General features: G+C 50.9%; 1 long non-coding RNA gene across 1 annotated transcript; it reads right to left on the bottom strand.

Moving 5' to 3' along the window:
* Positions 1-11,931: 11,931 nt before the first annotated feature.
* On the bottom strand, positions 11,932-13,201 carry LOC123092399 (uncharacterized). Its single transcript, XR_006444529.1, has 2 exons — positions 12,370-13,201; positions 11,932-12,271 (listed from the first exon to the last, which is right to left on the bottom strand). It is a non-coding gene; the product is annotated as an uncharacterized lncRNA (long non-coding RNA).
* Positions 13,202-16,276: the final 3,075 nt, after the last annotated feature.

The raw sequence follows: 16,276 nt of genomic DNA, 5'->3' as shown, positions 1-16,276 counted from the left end.
GCTCAGCCAACGTGGACACGCGCGCGGCCTCCAAGGCCCGAGCCTCAGTGGTTTCCACTATGATGGGGGTCTGGAGGGCCTCCACGTTGCGGCGGTAAAGCTCTTCCCTCTGCCGCGAATTGAGAGGTTGGGGCTCGTACTCCTCATGACCGAATGACGAGTCGTCGCCATCATCGTTGCCGCCATTGCAGCGAAACCCGGGTGGGCTGCGATGGGAGTTGACCACAAGAACTTCTGTCGCGGAGTCACATCTCCCGCTCTAGGAAAACGTATCTGCGGAGCCAGTCGACTAGACCGCAGAGGAATTCATCGGGCTCGATCACCACAACTTGAGGGGTGGACGTCTGGCGAGCCACTGCGTGCTTCACCCGCCACTGGAGCCGCAACCGACCAGATTGCTTGTGGCGGCATCCAGCAGAGTGAGCAGGTGACGCGAAGACCGACCGGTACGGAGTCGACGACTGTCGTAGGAGGACGCCGCAGGCACTCGCGCGAAAGTGCGATTCCCCGTGGATCGGGAGAGCTTCGACATCGAGGGGGCTTCTTGGAGCCAGGCGGAGTCGTTGGTGACGAAAGTGAGCGCGCCAAGTTGGAACTCGCGGCCCATGAGCAAACCGCCGCCGGAAACCATGTTGATGACACTACAAAAAAATACACTTCCGTGATGATACGTGTTTTTCACAGTAGGTCGCGTTTTTTGTCATGCATGTACATCCATGATGATTTTATGACAGAATCAAGATAGTCATACATGTGCTGTCGTAGAAGTGTTCCATGACATTACCAAAATTATCATCACGGAAGTGTCCACTTCCATGACGATAAATCGCGCGTCACAGAAGTGCTTTCATCAAGGGTGACCGACACGTGGTATCCACCATAACGGAACACCATTAAGCTATCGGGTCGGGTTTTGGATCCGATAACCCGTTAATAGCCCCGACCAATGGGGATTTTCCACGTGTAAAATCATCATTGGCTGGAGGAAACACGTGTCGGCTCACCATTGGGACAGATGTCATCTGCTCATTGGACCGAAGGCGCCTATGATACGTCAACACGTGGCACCGCCCAACAGAGGCCCATTCCTGTGAAAAGGCCGGCCCGTTTGACTTGGTCAAAAGGTGGCGGGCCGGCCCACGAAAAGCCTGTTAACGGCTTGTTCGCATATAGCTCATTTACAGCCCGCTAACCCTGGGCCCATTACGCCGTATCCGAATTAGGCCCAGTAGCGTCATCTGGGCCGTCCAATATGATTCCAGCCCAAACTTCCGGCCATGTGTGGCCCATGACTTATTTCGGCCCATATGAGGCCCTTTGTAACTCTTGGCCCATTAACGGCCCGTGGTGAAACTGGCCCGTAATGAACAATGTATCACTTTATACCCATTAACGACCCGTTATTCTATTGGGCCGTTTCCAGCCCAGGTTATCTTTCAGCCTTCTCAGGGCCCACTGATTCTTTGGCTCATTTGCAGCATTCGGTTACATATGGCCCGTTACTGTGATTTTCTGCTTGTGGGCCAAATTCAGCCCGTCATTTCAGTTGGCCCGTTTGCGGACCGTTAATACATTGGGCCGTTTTCATGTAAAAAAACCCGTTGGGCTGTTTTCATAGAGTTATCAAATACGGTCTATTAACGGCCCGTTATGGTCCACGAATAGTATGGCCCATGATTGGCGAAATGATGATACGCCCCGTAGAAGGCCCATGGATCCTACGGCCCGTATGAGGCCCATGGATAGTACGACCCGTAGAAGGCCCATGGATCATATGGCCCGTAGAAGGCCCATGGACCGTACGGCCCATAGAAGGCCCATGAATCCTAAGGCCCGTATAGAAGGCCAATGGATCCTACGACCCTTATAGAAGGCCAATGGATCCTACGGCCGGAAGAAGGCCCATGGATCATACGGCCTGCAGGAGGCCCTGGTTACAATAGTCCATGTGTTGCCATGATTATTTTGGCCTAGTTACCAAAAATAGGCTATTGTGTCCACTAGAAAAACACAAAAAAAGAACTGCAGTGACTACAAGCAAACAACTAAAAAAGACAATAAGGAAATAAATAAGCAAGCAATTAACGCTAGCCCATTACCGCTGTTACACATATTACATCCACTGGGCATCAAAGTTCTCCACCAGTGCAAATATAGGGAACAAAGCAGCATATTACATACACTGGCCGTCAAAATTGGCCACCAGTGCAAATAAATGCGGCAGCAAAACAAGAGCATAACTAAAACAACTTCAGAAGAGCTCAATAAACGTTATCCTGGATATCCACCATGCTGGCAATAAGCTTAGCAAGCTTATTAGCTTTGTCCTGTTTGGCTCTAAAATCCTCCAACGCTTGCTGTTACACCAGAAAGTATGCATCTGAATGCTCCAGGGACTTCCGCAGTCCTTCCGCTTCTTGTCGCATCACAACTGATCAATGTTTTTTAGCTTGTAGTTGAGACTCAAGAAACCGAACTGATTCAGACAGTGAGTTCGAATAGCTTGTGCAAGCAGTAGTGGCCAGTAACTCGAACACTAAACCAAGACAGGACTTTGGGGTTGTCTCGTTGTCTTCAAGATAGTCTTCCTTAGTTGTTTTATCAGCTTTGTTGGAGACCAACAAGGATGTGTCCCTATCCCGAACCTTATCTGCATTACTTCCTTTACCATTGCTTAATAAGGCACTCTTCCCCAATATTCTTTTAGCATTCTAAAAGAAGAAACAAGCATACACATAACAAGTTTAGCATGTACTAGTATATGAAACTCATTTCGGTGAACCAGTTCATTAGTAAGGTGGACAAGATTAAACTACCAAGTCTTCTATTGCCAATTACTAGTACATAATAAAAGCATGAAACAAACATATATCTATGTCCTATGGTCACTGCATTGTCTTGTCAAATCAAAATAGAGACACAGTTCAAATCATATCAGTTCAAGACAAAGCAGCAGTGAAAGAATACAAAGCATGGGAAACTACACCGCACAACAAGATTTCAGATGGGTACCATGGGTCTACATGTACAACAACACTATTGACTCTATTGTGATGCTAGTAATGTGCATGATATGAAAGTCAACTGTATACACAATTGAAATTGAAATCAAAAGAGCTATTGATAAGAGCAAACCTGTTAAAGAAACATGCGTGAACATACCTGTTGTGCCATTGGAGTTTTGATTGGATCCTTCAATTTAAAAATAAGTTTGTATGAGTAAATACAGTGATACAAGAGCAAGGCAATCATAGTTAAAAAAGGTGCGCCTAAGCGAGCGCTTAAGCGCGCCTAGGCTCTAGGCGTTGGCAAAACACATTGCGCATAACTATGCTTAATCCGTGCATAACTGTGCATAAGCATGTGCTTTTGTCAGTAAAGCACAAGGCGGTGGCAAAACGCACAATTAACGCCTAGCGCTTTTTTGAACTATGATAGTAATGGAATCTTAAATTAGAACAGTTGTTCTTCAGGTTTAGGAACTTGTTCTACATGAACAGAGTACAATAAGACGCAAGAATATAATACTTAAAAATAGAAAATGAGCTTATAGACCTTACCACATTCTTGGTTCGGGACCAGTACAGAACAAGGCGTTCCTAGTCATCGTCCAGTAAATGTGTCTCAAGAGAACGTAAGGGAGTTTGATGAGTTTCTTTGCCGGTGAAGTGTGTTTTCTTCAGGTAATTCCGATACTGCCACCAAGCATTCTTGAAGATAGCAGAGGTATTAGCACAGGTTACCTCATCCTGAGTTTCCAAATCGGTCCTTCTCTATAGAGAAAAATGGGAAAATTTGCTGTATTATAACCATCATGGAGGTAGGATGTATGGGACGAAGCAAAGTAATTGCCATGAATAACATTACTTACACATAACTCCTGGACAAACACCTGCAACTGGCATTTTCCTTCATCTTCAGTATAATATTTCCAAGATGGGAAGATAAGCACATACGATTTAACAACATCAAATGCGATAGATGCTAAACTACGACTAACTGGTTGTGCTTCCTCCACAGGAATAGGCGTACTAACTGGTAGAGTTGGGGTTCGCCGTGATAGTACTGGCCCTTTGGGCACTGGAGCTGCCTTACTAACTGCTCTTGTTTGGGAGATCTGTGGTGGAGATGGTGCTGTGTCAACAGGAACTGGGTTACTATCGGCTAGGGTTGGGGTTAGATTGGGTGAAGCTGGTTCTCTGTCCATTGCAGTAGGGGTACAATCTTCAAGAGGTAGCACTGTTTTATTTGAGGACCGTGTTTTTAGTCCGCTAGATACTGGCATCACCCGCTCCAATTCAAATGGCTGATAAACAGGAAACATAGTTGAATGTACAGACATTGTATGAGAGACAGATGCAATAGATAGTGTGGAAAAAAGAGGGCATGAAATAGTTGACATGTATATTGTTTAACTACGGATAGCATGACATAATTTCACATATATGATGTCTATCTAAACTGGATATCATAGCATAACATAATTCAAAGATATGATGAATAACTAAACAGGATCACATGACATAATTCACCTACATGTTATCTAAGTAATCAGGATCACATCATTTAATTCACATATGTGATTTATATGCTAAACAGAGGGCATTCGATATGATGTCTGAACTAAGAACATGGTGTTGAATATTGTGTATATGATGTCTAAACTATGCAATGCAAGACACCGTATGCATGATATGAGCACTATAACCGTGCCAAGTTAGAGCATAGACCTCAGTGGGGGAATAGGACTGGTCATCTGTCTCTGAATCCATCTCTGAGGAGCTATCGGGACCCAACAAGAGATCTGCTTCGACAGGTAGCACTGTCTGCTCTGAAGGCCTTGTTTTCACTCCAGATTTTTCCATCTCCCACCCAAATGGCTGATTCACAGGAAGAGTAGTTTAATGTACAAACATTGTCGACAAATGGAAATGTAATGAAGAAAAGGATGGGCAAGATATCATTCAAATATATGAGGCCTGGTTAAACAGGATGGCATTGCACATTTCACATATATTATGGCTGGCTAAAAGACATGAGACAACATAATTCCCATATATGATATAGAAACTAAATAGGTGGCATTACAAAACATGTCTAAACTAAGCATATGACATATATGATGTCAAAAGTAGGCACTGCAAGGCAACATATGCATGATATGACTAACATCATCATGCCAAGGTAGAGCAAACACCTTGGGGGGGGGGGTAAATATGAGTGGTCACCGGCGTCTGGATCCGCCTCAGAACAGATATCTTCCTCTGGATTACAATCTGGAGAGGGGTGGGGAGGGTTTGCCATTGAACCCACCATGGAGCCATGTCTGCATGACATTGTATTGTCGCGCAAAACTCTTCTCTTTTTCTCTACATGTTCAGCATGACTGTGTACAATATCTGACATGCATACGAAAAAAATATGGTGAGATTATGTAAGGAGAGCATGCAGAAATTTAGAGTGATGGTAACAACTAGTGGATGGATCCAAAAAAAATGATAGCAGGCTGAAGATTGCTTTAAATTAATAAAAAGACAAATGATGATTGCTTTACTATTTGTTTCCCACCCAAGATGAACAACATAGGCATACCCTAGGTGAACCAGATATTAGACAGACATACTATTCATTGTTGCCTCGATATGTGCCCCACAACTAATTTAGAACTCAAGTTTGAACATTAATTTGGACCTGACTTGGGAGTCCAAGAGCTGAACAGGACGATAAAGTAGCAGGTAAGTTTAAGCAATGCATAACATAAGCAGAAAAAAGAGTGCAACCTCTCTTGTGGACCCGTGTACTCCTCAGGTTCATCTGCTGAGTCGATGATGGTGATGCCGTTGCAGTGGGTGCCGGCGGCCGGGAAGGAGATCTGAGGCGACGAAAGACGGCCATGGGTCGTGATGTCTGGTTTGGTGGATGCTTCTGTCGATGGAGCAACTCAGGTGAGGTGGACGACGTCGCGGCAGGAGCAGGACAAACCACACAAAGTTCCCTTCGACACGTACCTATAACTGAACTAATTCTGTAAGGGCTCATTTGGCTTGCATGTTCTTAAAATGCAGGGATAGGAAAAACACCAGAATAGGGTAGGAAAATGCACATGGTAAACAGAGCATTTGTAAACACAGGATTTCTGTCAACTTGGGTGTTTAGTTTACAGAAATTGGAAGAGTAGAGGAATGCAAAGAAACATGGCCAAAATAAAGTGAAACCATATGAAAGCGTGTACAGTTAGAATGTTATTCTGGCACTAATGCACTTGGTCTTGTTTTCATGCATAGGATTTTGAAAAGTAGGTCCAGGTGGATGTTTTGCTTCATTCCTTTCAACAAATTGCATGAATAATTGAATAGTAGAGTGCCATTGGAAAATTCCCTATTGCTATGTTTTTCCGTTGAACCAAAATAACCCTAACGGATCGACGTGAATGTATAGTAATAGGTGATGCAACAAGTGTACAACCTCTTTGCCGTAGTCGTGCCGACCTCAGCATCATTGGGTTGGTCGCTGAAGCAGTTGAGGCAGAGGTGGCCGTCGAAGGTGTGGAGGAAGATCTGAGGAATCTGTAGACGATGTCCAGGCACTGCTCTGTTGTGATGGATCGTTCTGTCGTTGGAGCAGCTCCGTTGAGCCGTAAGGCGTCAAGGCTGAAGCAGCACAAGACAGGCATTGTCAATCTGAAGTGGGATTCTAATAGCATCTCCAATAGATGATGTAAAATGGATGTAAAATTAACATCACCAAAAACCACCTGACTACAACAGATGAGGTAAAAACTGTTGACTCTGAACTTAACTGTCAAAACTGAAATTTAGTGTGGAATCTGAATGCTACTGTCGAACTGAATGCAATGGCAGCAGAGAGGCACTTGACATGTAGTTTAGGGAGGGCCTGTAGTTCATCTTCAACCTACACCCCCTGAGCCGCCAGCCACCATCGGCCGAACCGCCGGCCCCAGCGCCGCCTCGCCGCCCCAAAACAACTCGCCACCGCCGCCCCGGCCAGCCCTCTAGGCCCCCCGCCCCCCATCCTAAACCCTAAGATAGATAGTGGGGTACCTCTTCGGCGAGCCCCCGTCCCCGCTGCGGGTGGTTCTTCCTTAACTCTGGCGAGCCCCTCCCCCCAACCCCTGAAAATCGACTGACCCAAAAGTCGATTCAGTCGACCGAAGTGTCGCTTAATCGGAGCAGAGCAGCAACATGAGCGAGCGGGAGAGCAGTAGCAGCAGCTGGGCGAGCGAGCGATCGAGCGAGAGCAGGAGTAGCAGCAGCGCGAGCGAGCGGGTGAGAGCCAGAGCAGCAGCAGTAGATCCGGCTGGTATGGACGCCGCCGCCGAAGGGGCCTCGCACTGGGGAAGAGACGCCATGAAGATGTCGCCCGCGGCACTGGCTTCAAGGTAGCCGCTCCATGGGGGTGCGGGATGGAGCACCATCAGCGCCGGGAGGTCGAGTTAAGGAGAAGGTGCGATGCGATGAGTGTACAACCTCTTTGGTGGTGCCGAGTTGGCCTCGGCTTCATTCGAGGAGTCGGTGATGATGTTGCGGTTCCGGTGGAGCAAGTTAAGGCGGCGCTGTGGGGATGGAGCAGCCGCGATAGACGAGGCGATCGTCGGAGCAGCTCCTTGGAGGTGGAGGATGGGGCGGCTGAACCGGCAGGACGGCGATATGGACGACAGATCCTCATCCGGGGAGGTGGACGAGGGACGTCGAGCTGTTGCGGTGGACGATGTTGTCGGGGAAGAGGCTCCGGCTGGGCAGTGGTGACGTGGCGGACAGAGGAGGGTGGGGTTTCGCGGCTGGAGCGGAGAGGTTATGGCGGCCTAGGATTTTGAATGGCGAAAAGGGGGCGAGGGGAGGGGGTGAAGCATGACTTAGGGACACGCTTGTCCAAAATGTAGGGTGTGTTACAAAAGTACCTGTCGGTGTACTAGAATAAGGGTACCCTAGTACCCCGAACTTGTGCACGGGCAGTTGCAGCACCCCGTGGCAAGGCTTGCCGGGCGAGCGCCAAGATCCTCCGTGGTTCCCTTGGAGCCATTCAAGAACAAAGTATTTAAGCTCAGGAGACAAGGCCCCGTCAAGAGGAGCTTGCCGGGAAGGCCAACCAAGGCACTCCAAGGAACTTGCCGCGACGCACCACGCGCTCCAGCAAGGCAACAAGGCCCCGGCAAGAGGAGCTTGCCGGGAAGACCAACCAAGGTACCCCGAGGCCCGGTGAGCGACAAGCTTCCGGACCCGACAAGATAACAGCAGCGGCAAGGCGCTTGTCGCGGCAGGCGGCCACTCTATGCCCACGCTCCAGCACATCCACCAACGTGTCGCTCTGGGGGCCTCTCCAGGCGCGCGTGGCGGGAGGCTGTGCAGCCAGCGGTGCGTAGTGGCATGCGAAGTTGACAAGATCGCCATCGTGCTGAACGGTGGCGCCCCTAACGGTCCTTTTCTGCACTATTTGGGCGACTCAGATGGGCATTTAATGCCCTTGTCCCCTGCCGTCAAGGTTAGGTAGGGTGCACTGTACAAGTAACTGTACCAACCACCTCACTTTTTACATTTGTACCCTTCTCTGCGTTGCCACCTGTCGGTGACCCCTTTAGCGTATAAAAGGAGGCCCATGCGCAACGTAGAGGGGGTTCGAAGGTTCGCGAGGTTCGACTCATTCGTAAGCCATAAAACACTTAGCTCTCGCGAGCAAGAACATAATACAACCAGACAAGTAGCAGTAGGAGTGCTATCTCTCCGGAGAGCTCCGAAGCTGGGTAAACTGCTCGTGTGCTTCGCCTCGATCTGCTCTTCGTGCAATCTCCGCCCCCCGCCGAATCGAAAGGGGCCCGGTCCGCCGGCCCCATAGGTGTTCGTGGATCAGTTTCCCCGACATCTTTGGCGTGCCAGGTAGGGGGCGTCAAGATTGTGTGAACCTGATCCGGCGTTCACATGAGCTAGATCTTCATTCCCTTCATCAACATGCCACCGAAGAAGAAGACTTCGGCGGCAGCCGCTCCGTCCACGTCACTTCCTCCACCGTTGGAGCAAACGGGTGGTGGAATGGACGCTGGCGGAAGAATGGACGTCGACGAGGAAGCTTGTGATGCTGCCAGGTCCAAGGACAAGGCTGCACAAACCTCGGCGACTGTACATGTTCCGTGCCACTCTCAGGAGGCGCAAGACCAACAGCGTCATGACACTCGCAGTGCCATACGCATGGTAGGCCAAGACCAAGCTGGTGGATCTCGGGGCGCTCAAGACCAGCATGCACGCCAGCGTGCTGGCAGGAGCGGGGCACGGTCGCCTAGATGGGATACCGCTCCTTCTAACATAGTTAGAAGTCCGAGCACGTCCCGCTCCTCGCGCCGTCCGCCACTGCCACCCACCACTCCAGCAGAAGCTTTGGCGCGAGCTCAACTGCTCTTAGATTACCCTCTGACGTCGGACAAGATCGACGAATGGAGGGCCACCATTCAGAGTGTCATCGGCTACGCCAACGGCCACACTCCATGGCGGCCGAGCGCGTCGCCGCCGCGGCAGGGTTGCCGGGTGCAAGCCGGTGGCGACGAAATGGGTGGAGGTGCAACTACCATGCAATCACCACCCCGAAGGACAAGATCGCCGACTCGCCGGATCCACCTCGACAGCGACTCCACCGCATCGTCGGATCCACGAGCTCGTCGCGATCAGTGCCAAGTTCTTCATGATCGACAACAAGAAGACGCTCGAACTCGCATCGAGCGCCGAAGAGAAGTGCGACGTCAATCCGACAAGCGCACTGGGCCCTCTATTGACATGCATGCGCCAGGGGAACCAGGCGATCTGCCGTACGCGGTAGGTTGCCCTGCGTTCACTCGTGAGCTGCGGCAAGTCCAGTGGCCCAGCACGAAGAACTTCAAGCCAGACGTACCGGAGAAGTAAGACGGCAAGACGCATCCGTCGGAGTTCCTCAGCATTTACACCATTGCGGTGCAGGCTGCTGGGGGACGGGATGACAAGATCCTTGCCAACTACTTCCCGCTGGTGCTCAAGCCCAACGTCAGGTCCTGGCTCATGCACTTGCCGGACAACTCCATATCCTCTTGGGCTGATCTGTGCCATTAGTTTGTCGGCGCCTTCACAGGCGGACACAAACCTCATGGCCAGGAGAGTGATCTTCATCTGCTCGCCCAGAAGGAAGGAGAGCCCCTGCGCAAGTACATTCAGAGATTCAGCAGTGTGCAGCATAACATCCCAGACGTCCACCCTGCCGCGGTGAGCAGCGCGTTCCATCAGAACGTGCGAAACCGCAGGATGCGGGAGGAAATGGCGATGCGCAAGATCAGGGACATCTGTGAGTTATATGCACTGGCCGACAAGTGTGCACGTGCTGAGGAAGGAAGGAGACTTCCCGGGGAGAATGTAGGAGCGGGAGGATCTGACAGTGAAGATGCTACCCCGGCAAGGAAAAACCGGCGGCGGAACAACAGGAAGAGGAAAGGAAAAGAGGTGCTAGTTGTTGAGCAGTCCGGCAACGGTGGTGGCGCCAAGGAAGCCAAAGCTGGTGACTCCGGCAAGGAGGTTGCCGTGGAGGTGGCGGTCACCGACAAGCAGGACGGCACCAACAAGCAGTATTGCAAGATCCACCGCACCAAGGGCCATGATCTCCAGAACTGTAAGAAAGTCGAGCAGCTTGTTGAGCAACAGAAAGCTGAATACGAGCGGCGACAAGGAGAAGGCCCAGGAAGGTGCTGGGGGATCCGGCAAGAAATGTCCCGACCGAGGAGGACGCCGCGGCAAGGAGACAGACCTCCTCGCGGCCGCGACAAGGATGAAGATGACGACGACGATGAAGACATGGATGATGAGGAGACTGATGAGCAGGAGTTCCAGAAAGCCACAGAGGTCCTGTGCATTGACGGTGGTGCTTCTCTGCATACCTCGCACCGTCAGCTCAAGCAGTGGGTGCGGGAAGTTAATGCAGCAGAACCACCCGTCGAGTCACGCAGGCCTCTGAAATGGTCCAGCACGCCTATCATCTTTGATATTGAGGACCACCCTGATCGCATAACTGCGGTCGGGTGCTTGCCGATGTTGGTTTCACCAACAATCCGCAACCTCAAGGTCACTAAGATGCTAGTTGACGGCGGGGCCGGCTTGAACCTGATCCCCTCCGCGGTGCTCCAGAAACTCCAAATCCCTAACAGCGAGCTCGAAGAGACTGGTACATTTCAAGGAACTAGGTAATTGCCCGTGCGTTGCACCGGGGGCCTGAATATCCAATTGGTTTCACATTAATCGTGTTTTGTTTAGGATCCTCCTGCACATCAAATAGCATTGTTGATTTTTTTAACCTTTAAATCATCCTACTTCTTTGTCCTCCCGTATTCTTTGTCTCCCCAATCCATCCACACCATTGTCGTTAATGGTACATCCGGTTTACAATCATCCAACCCTTCGACAATACGAAGGTATGTTGCGAACGGGCAAGCGCCAAGTCAACATGCTGATTACTGTAAAAGTACATCAGATTAGCGTTCCTTAAAATTTGGCATCAAATAAAAAATGTAGAAATACTTATTGATACATAGCTAGTACAAATGCAGAGAAAAATAGAAATGTAGAAAAATAAACCTTCTAAAATGTGTGGTACGTGGTTTGCTTGCAGACATTCTTATATGTCTAAGTTTTTCAACATAAGTAAGATTCATTGTGCATTATGCATCAAATATATCAAAACTGAAGTTGGGTGGATGGATGTGTAATTGATCCAGTGTTGCATAGATCAAAAATATTCGACGAAGCGTCCACTCATTGGCCATGTTATTTAGGCCGTTCACAACCATCAACCGCATGGCGAAAATATTGTAGTGAAGCCCTCTATGTTGAACCCCGCAGTTCCGAATCTACACCTTGGCACTCAATAGCAAAGCCGACGACTGAATTTGCATTGTAGAAAACAACATCATTTACTAACCTTTCTCCTTAAAAAACATTCGAAATCAACAATAAAAACTCTTGCAGCAACCCAATCTAAGTTAATTTGTCTGGTAGAGAAGTACATGTTGCCGGGGACAGGAGTGACGCCACACCTAGCAGAGCGGCTAGATGGGCGCCCAGCAACTACAGCTCGGCGTAACCACTTTGGCGAACGGGGTTGTCCAGGGCGAGCGTTTGACTTTGATCGGGCACCACTAATGTGCTGATGATTTAAGGCAGCACCCATTCATCATCCATATACTTGCATCTACTCCAACATATGACATGTGTTCAGGCTTTCACTGCTAGGGCATATGATAGGTGTGTTCCTGTAATTCATTCAGTGAAAACAACAAGAAAAATTGAAACGTCAAATCAATAATGGTTGGACAATTTCCAACAGAGAAGAAATCAATGAAAATCTTACCCACATCCACACCCACACACGTCAGTAACCAGGACTCGCCCTCGTCCTTTCTGTATGACACCGTGGAGGAGGGGCCGCGGAGCACGCGTGTAGCACAACACCATGAGGGCTGAGGAGCACGAGTCCATATCAATGAAGGGCCGGATACGGGGAAGCAAGTGTTGGCGAAGCGTGGTGGTGGAGGTCGAGCGGCGACCGAGGATCTAAGGAGGTCGAGTGGCGGCAGAGGAGCCAAGGAGGTCAAGGCACGGCCGTGGATGTCTAGCGGCGGCCGCGGAGCCAAGGAGCGGCGGTCGCCGAGGTCGAGCGGCGGCCGAGGCTGGGGCTGGGCGAAACCCTAGCGTCGCCCATTTGAGGCCGTGAGGAGGAAGGAGTGCGTGTGCTTTTTTTGAGACAAAGAGCTGCTCTATTCATAGCACAATATTACACAGACACCCTCTGAACAGAAAGAAAATACAACAGAAAAGCACAGCCGGCCACCGAAACACTCATCGCCTGAACACGCGCAGACCACGTCGCCATCGACGGAGCTCACCGAAGCTGGAGAAGACGCCATGCCCACAGGCCGCCTCAGGGGTACAGGAACCCCCGCCATAAAGGTTTTGAAGCCGCATGAGCCACCCGACGCCGGGCGGGATCTCAAGTCGATGAACGCATATCGGCGGCGACACCAAGAGCCAACAACGGCATCAGCATACTCCGAGAGAACGACACTCTCCGAACGGAACCGGAGAGGAAGAAGAGGACCAGCATCTCTTGAGAGGGAATCAAACCTGCAGCTCAACCAAACACCTCCTACACTCCAGGACCCCACCTCCACGCCACCGATGGATACTTCGTCGGTGCAACAACAAAGAGGAGGGGGAGATAGATACTCACATCGCCAGTACGGCGAAGCCGCCACACCGCCCTGCCTGAGAATCCAAGAACTCGCGGGATCTACAGATCCATGAGGACCAAAATCACTTCTCCATCCGACGGTGCCACCATCAGAGGGGAAGGCCGAGACACCGCTCGATCCGTAGATCAGCAGGAGATACACGCCGCCCAGTCCCCAACAAATCAACAACAAGCAAAGATTTATTGGACGGAGAAGGAACGAGCGACCAAAAATCCTTCGGCAACGGCGACCTCACCGTAAGCCGCCACCACCAGGAGCACGTCGGACAGGCAGCCGACCCCCGGCCGGCCAACCACCACCACCCATGAGCTCGACGACGCCACACCGGAGGAGAGCATCGCCATGGGGAAAGCTGTGGGACGAAACATGTTGCCGCCGCCGCCACCCCCATAGCACTGACGACGATCAGGCAAAACAAGCTATTTACACACCGGACGCGCGGGTCCGAGGTTTCCCCACCCTCCCGCCGCCGAAGCGGCCGGCGGAGGGGAGGGAAACCAACGGCGGCGCCGGCGGATCGACGGGAAAAATCAGTCGCTTCCCTTTCACCTCGCACATGTACTATAGAAGGAGGGGAGTGCGTGTGCTTGTGCGCGTAGGCTGGCTCGCTCGGGCTGGGCTTTGGCCTTTGGCCCATGTGCGGACGATCGAGGAGCCACGAGCGACGAGCGAAAATCTGGCGTCGGACCAACATAAGAGGGGAAACGGAATGTTGCGTTCTTTTTAGGTAGTAGAGATCAACCCGGGAAGGAGCAAGCCGAAGGGAAAGATCACGTTGCCGGTAACATTTGGCAGCGAGCTGAACTTCAGGACTGAGTGGGTCACATTTGATGTTGCTGACTTTCCATTACCTTACAATGGAATCCTTGGCCGTCCGGCACTCGCCAAGTTCATGGCAGCCTCTCACTATGCGTACAACGTACTGAAAATGCCAGGCCCGATAAGTGTCATCTCTGTCCCTGGCGACAAGAAGGATGCTCTTATCTGTGCCGACAAGATCTACCGGGAAGCAGCAGCCGCAGCAGAACGCAAGACACTTGCCGCTGAAGCTCCCGGGGGGAAGAAGAAGACCAAGTCCGGCAAGAGCTCTGATGCCTACTCTGGCAAGCGCACCTCTTCGGAGTGCTGCGCTACCGTCGAGGACGCACCATCGAGATCCACCGACAAGTGTAAGAAGGCAATGACAGCTCCACGTGAGACGAAGAAGGTGTCTGCCAAGGAGGACGGCACTGGTGGTACCTTCACCATCAGCGCCACTCTTGACCCCAAATAGGAAAGCACGCTCGTTGCTTTCCTGCGGGCGAATGTCGACGTGTTTGCGTGGCAACCGTCTGATATCCCCGATGTTCCCAGGAACGTAATTGAGCACCACCTTGCCATCTGTCCTCATGCGCGGCCCGTCAAGCAGAAAGTCAGGAAACAGGCAGTGGAGCGCCAAGAATTCATCACTGAAGAAATCAAGAAGTTGGAAGCAGCATGCCTTGTCAGAGGAGTGCTCCATCCCACGTGGTTGGCCAATCCTGTTGTCGTGCGCAAGGCTAACGGGAAATGGAGGCTTTGTATTGACTTCACTGATATTAATAAAGCTTGTCCCAAAGACCCATTTCCCTTGCTGCGCATTGACCAGATTGTTGACTCCACAGCCGGATGTGATCTGCTTTCATTTCTTGATGCATACTCAGGATACCATCAGATCTTCAAGGTAGAAGAGGACGAAGAGAAAACCGCATTTATCACCCCGTGTGGCACGTACTGCTTTGTACGGATGCCTTTCGGTTTGAAGAATGCTGGTTCAACATTCGCAAGGGTAGTCCACCACGCTTTTGAGCCGCAGATGCATAGAAATGTGGAAGCCTACATGGATGACATAGTGGTCAAAAGCAAGAACAGGGCGACCCTGATTCAAGATTTAGACGAGACATTTGCAAATCTGTGCAAGATCAACCTCAAGCTTAACCCCGAGAAGTGCGTGTTTGGAGTCCCTTCCGGCAAGCTTCTCGGGTTCTTCGTGTCTCAGCGGGGAATTGAAGCCAATCCCGACAAGATCAAGGCCATTGAGCAGATCAAAGCACCAAAGCACGTCAAGGATGTACGAAGGCTTGCCGGTTGCGTGGCTACTCTCAGCAGGTTTATCTCTAGATCTGCTGAGCGCGCCCTGCCATTTTTCAAAATTTTGAAAAAGGCAGGTCCAATAAAATGGACTCCGGAGGCGGAGGCTGCGCTGCAAGACTTGAAGAGATACCTGTCCTCCACTCCAACACTTGTCGCACCTAAGCCACAAGAGAAGTTGCTGCTGTATATAGCGGCAACCAATCAAGTGGTTAGTGCTGCGTTAGTGGCGAAGAGGGAGGCAGATGATGAGCCAGCAACCACGGCAGATGCATCCAGCGACAAGCAGGGGGCTTCGCCGACGAGCTCTGGTCCCGACAGAGATGGATCTGGGCAGGAGCATGATAAGATGCAGAAGAGAATGGTGCAGCGTCCAGTTTACTTTGTCAGTTCCCTTCTACAGGGGGCTAGATCGAGGTACTCTGGTGTGCAGAAGTTGCTTTTCGGCCCCCTCATGGCCTCGAGAAAGCTGCGCCATTACTTCCAAGCACATGAGATCACAGTCGTCACTCGCTTTCCGCTGAAGAGGATACTGCAAAATCCAGAAGCGACATGCAGGATTGTCGAGTGGGCACTGGAACTGTCAAGCTTTGGCCTCAAGTTTGAGAGCGCTTCAACTATCCAAAGCAGAGCATTGGCAGAGTTCATAGCAGAATGGACGCCAACACCAGATGAAGAAATTCCAGAGACGAGCATCCCCGTCAAAGAGGCAAGCAAAGAGTGGCTGATGTACTTTGATGGTGCCTTCTCGCTGCAAGGCGCCGGTGCGGGTGTGCTGCTTGTCGCACCCACCGGAGAGCATCTCAAGTACGTTGTCCAGATGCACTTTCCCAAGGAGCAAGCAACCAACAATACTGCAGAGTATGAAGGATTGCTTGCCGGTCTCAGAATCGCTGC

The sequence above is a fragment of the Triticum aestivum genome, chromosome 1B (genome assembly GCF_018294505.1).
Source record: "Triticum aestivum cultivar Chinese Spring chromosome 1B, IWGSC CS RefSeq v2.1, whole genome shotgun sequence".
Lineage (NCBI taxonomy): Eukaryota > Viridiplantae > Streptophyta > Magnoliopsida > Poales > Poaceae > Triticum > Triticum aestivum.
The sequence above is the reverse complement of the archived record's forward strand: the minus strand, read 5'-3'. Positions and strand labels throughout refer to the sequence as shown.